Source organism: Otolemur garnettii, unplaced genomic scaffold, assembly GCF_000181295.1.
Source record: "Otolemur garnettii isolate 467f Iridium unplaced genomic scaffold, OtoGar3 scaffold00015, whole genome shotgun sequence".
NCBI lineage: Eukaryota > Metazoa > Chordata > Mammalia > Primates > Galagidae > Otolemur > Otolemur garnettii.
Window position 1 is genome coordinate 17546678 of NW_003852410.1, and position 4600 is coordinate 17551277.

General features: G+C 38.2%; 1 non-coding gene across 1 annotated transcript; it reads left to right on the plus strand.

Annotated features, from left to right (window-relative positions):
- Window positions 1-288: 288 nt before the first annotated feature.
- On the plus strand, window positions 289-396 carry LOC111723782. The gene has a single exon (XR_002772251.1). It is a non-coding gene; the product is annotated as a U6 spliceosomal RNA (small nuclear RNA).
- Window positions 397-4600: the final 4204 nt, after the last annotated feature.

Below are 4600 nucleotides of genomic sequence, written 5' to 3' on the forward strand. Positions count from 1 at the left end.
TTTCCCCATTGAGTGGTGTAGGCTTTTTTTTTTTGAAGATTACTTGACCAGATATGTGAGGCTTTATTTCTGGGATCTCTATTCTGTTCTCTTGGTCTTTTGTGTATCTTTATGCCAATGCCACGCTACTTTGTTGACCGTAGTCCTGTAATCCTATAGTTTATTTCCTGAAATCAGGAAGTGTGAGTCTTCCACCATTGTTCTTATTCAAAAGTATTTTGACTATTCAGCATCCCTTAAGAGCCTGCATGAATTTTAGGATGGATTTTTCTATATCTCAGAAAAAAGGTGCTTGCTTCAGCAGTACATATACTAAAAATTAGAACAATACAGAGAAGATTAGCATGGCCCCTGCGCAAGGATGACTCGCAAATTCATGAAGCATTCCATATTAAAAAAAAAAAAGCCCGTTGGAGTTTTGGCAGGAATTACATTGAATCCATAGATGATTTTGAGTAATATCGACATCTTAACAATATTAAGTCTTCTAATTCATGAACACAGGATGTCTATTTATTTGTGTCTTCTCTAATTTTTTTCAGCAGAGTTTGTACTTTTCAGTGTATAACTGTTTCACTTCCTTGATTAATTTATTCTTAAGTATTTTATTCTGTTCAAGGCTATCACAAATGTCTTAATTTCCTTTTCAAGTTATTTATTTTAAATATATAGAATGCAACTGATTTTTTTCTGTGTTGATTTTGTATCCTGCAACTTTGCTAAATTTGTTTAATTCTGACAATTTCTTTTGTGGGATCCTTAGGGTTATCAAGATATATGAAGGCTGTCTGGAAAGTTTCACCCATGCAATATTAAAAAAAAAAAATAGAGAGGTACATGGCTGGATTCTCTCTGGATAGCCCTCATAAGAGCAGGTCATCTGAGAATAGAGATAATTTTACTTCTTGGATGATTTTTATTTCTTTTTCTTACCTAATTGCTCTGGCTAGGATTTTCAGTACTGTCTTGACCAGAGTGGCAAAAGCTGGCATCCTTATTTTGTTGATCTTAGACCAAACACTTTGTCTTCCATTGGGTATAGTGTTAGCTGTGGCTTTTCATAGATACCCTTGTTTTGTCAAGGTAGTTTCCCTCTGTTTCTTGGTTGTTAAGTATTTTTTATCATAAAAAGGTGTTGGATCTTGTTATATACTTTTCCTGTACTAAGTTCATCATGTGGTTTTTGTCCTTCATTCTGTTAATGTGGTATATTACATTGGTTGGTCTTTGTTTCTTGAGCCACCTTTGTATTAGAAGAGTAAATCTGAAAGGTTGGTTGTGGTATCTCATCCTTTTAATGGATTTTAATGTGCTGTTGAATTCTGTTAGCTAGAATTTTGTTGTGATTTTTACATGTCATTATTCCCTGGGTATATTGGTCAGTAGTTTCACTGTAGCATCTTTGTCTGGTTTTGGTATCAGGGTAATGTTGACTTCATAAAATAAGTTTGGAAGTGATTCCTCCTCCTCAACTGTTTGAAAGTATTCGGTGAGGATTGGTGATATCCTTCTTTAAATGTTTGGCAGAATTCTCAGGTCAAGCTGTCTTGTCCTGTTCTTTGTGGGGAGGTTTTTAATTGTTGATTCCATCACATCATTAGTTGTTGGTCTGTTAAAATTTTCTGTTTCTTCATGATTCAGCCTTGATAGGTTGTATGTTTCCAGGAATTTCTGTTTCTTCTAGATTATCCAGTCTGTTATACAATTGTTCATTGTATTCTCTTATACCCATTGGCTCTAATGTTTCCTCTTTCATTTTAGTTATTTCAATCATATCTGTTTTTTTCTTAGTTAATCTAGCTAAGGGTTTGTGAAATTCACTAATCTTTTTAAAAATGTTGTTTCTCTATTTTGTTTATCTCTGCTCTAATCTTTATTATTTCCTTTCTTTTGTTAGCTTTGAACTTAGTTCGAACTTTATTATTTCCTTCCTTATGTTAGCTTTGAACTTTTCTCCTAATTTCTTGAGAACTAAATTTAGATTGTTGTTAACCCACATCACAAAATCCCAAACTAACAGATGCTGGCATGGATGTGGAGAGACGGGAACACTTCTGCACTGCTGGTGGGAATGTAAGCTGATATGACTTTTTTGGAAAGAAGTTTGGAGAGCACTTAGGGAACTAAAAGTAGACCTACCATTTGATCCTGCAATTCCTCTACTAGGTATATATCAAGATGACCAAAAGTCATTTTACAACAAAGATATTTGCACCAGAATGTTTATTGAAGCCCAGTTCATAATTACCAAATCACGGAAGCAGCCCAAGTGCCCATCAACTCATGAATGGATTAACAAATTGTGGCATACCATGTAATATTATGCAGCCATAAAGAAGGTGGAGACTTTACATTTTTTATGTTTACCTAGATGGAGCTAGAACCTATTCTTCTTAGTAAAGTATCTCAAGAATGGAAGAAAAAGTATCCAGTGTACTCAATACTATTATGAAACCAGTATGTAATCACCTACACTTTCATATGAATGATAAAACACAACCATAGTCCAAAATGAAGGAGGGAAGAGGAGGAGAGTGAGGAGTAGGAAGGGGGGAGGCTCAGAGGAGGGAGGGTATTTGGTGCACAATGCAAGGGTACACATCAAAATAGAGTATAAATGTCTTAAGACAACAAATAAGTAACTGAGGAGAAGGTTATGTTAACCAGTTTGATGTAAGCATTCCAAACTGTGTATAAAATCAGCACATTGTATCCCATAAATGTATTAATGTACATAGTTATGATTTAATAAAAAATAATGTTAAAAAAAAGTTAGATTGTTGATTTGAGATCTTCTTTTTCAATGTGTGCATTTGTAGCTATAAACTTCTCTCTTAGCACTGCTTTCACTGCATAGGTTTTGGTATGTAGTGTTTTTATTTTCATTCATCTCAAGGTATTTAAAAAAGTTTTCTAGGGACAGGGTCTTGCTCTGTCTCCTAGGCTGGAGTGTGGTTGTGTGATCATAGCTCACAGTAGCCTCAGATTCCTGGGCTCAAGTGCTCCTTCTGCCTCAGCCTCCGTAGTAGCTGGGACTACAGGTGTGCACCACCACCCTAGTATTTTTTCTTATATTTTATAGGGACAGGGTCGTACCATGTTGCCCAGATTGGTCCCAAATGCCTGGCCTCAAGTAATCCTCCCTTTTTGGCCTTCCAAAGTAGTCTCAAGGTATAGTTACTTTCCCTCATGATTTCTTCTTTGATTCATTGGTTGCTAAATTTTTGTCCTTTGAATAATAGAACACTCTTCCAAATTTTATCTGGGTATATGGTTGCCCAACCAGAGACTATTTTCGCCAGCCTACTTTGCAGCCAGCTGTGTCCCTGTGTGTAAGTTTGGGCTAGTGGGATGCTCCCTTCCTTTTTCCTTCCATTCTCACTAGCTAGAACATTAGGGAAATAGTAACATCTTAAGCAATCACATTGGAAGCCATGTCTGAGGGATGGCAGAGCCAACTCACCCTACAGAGCAAAACTATTTACCTGCCCTAGATTATGTGCTTCTCTTTAGACCATTATGTGAAAAAGAAATACATGTTTATCTTAATTAAACCCTTGTATTTTGAGGGTCCCTTTACTATGGCAGCTTAGCCTCTACCATATAAATAGTTTAGCTTTACCAAAGGTGCTACATTGACCCAAGAAATTACCTAGTGTGGGCTTTCTTCTTTGTTGACCTTCCTAAGTAAGATAATAAAACTAAATGAGTAAATAAATATTAAGAAACATTAAAGGGGCCCAGGTCTTTCTACATAAGGTTTCCTGCTTAACTCTGGCATTATGCAGTGCCTTACTGTGGTGAGCAGGAATAGAGACTTATTTTTTTAATCACCTTGACTACTTCTGTAGCTTCTTTTCTATTCTGGCCACACTCGGTCCTGATCTTTGCACATGCTAATTTCTGTGTCTGGCATGTTCTTTACCGCCTGTGTTTCACTGCTTTCTGCCTGTACTGATCTCAGTTCAGTTATCACCTCTTCCACAATGTCATCCCTGAACCCTCAGACTAGACTGTGTTCCTCTCCTATGTGCTGTATCGGGCAGATCCTCTGAGAAGCACACAGCAAAAGGAGATTTGGTGTGCAAGGGATTTATTAGAAGAAACACCTGTGTAAGATAAAAGGTGGGGTTAGGGGAAGAAGAGTTGGCAGGAAAAGCTTTAGACACCCATGCAGTTTTGGTCCTTGAGAAAGAAGGGGAAGGAAGGAGTGGACAAGAGAAGCCTCAGACTCTGTTCAGCTCTAAGAATATTTCAGTGATGCCAGTGGATTGTCCTCAAGCCCAAGCTTTGCCTTAAACAAATTCTACTTCCCATGGGAATAGAAGCCTTTGGCTGGGGCAGCCTGTGGGATCCAGAGGAGCAGCAGCTAGGGCTGTCACTCAGCTCTGCTCCTTGCCGCTGCAGATGCCAGCAGTGTTTCCATGGCCATCACCTGTGCTCTCTGTGCCCTGGGTTCATGATGACACAGGTACATATAGTGACACAGGCACAGCATTCTTCCTGCTGCTCCCCCTCAGTACTTCAAGTTCCCTATGGAAAGGGGCCGTGTGTTTTGCATGGTACCTCCAGCGGGCCAGCATGCTGTCTGGTGCATTTT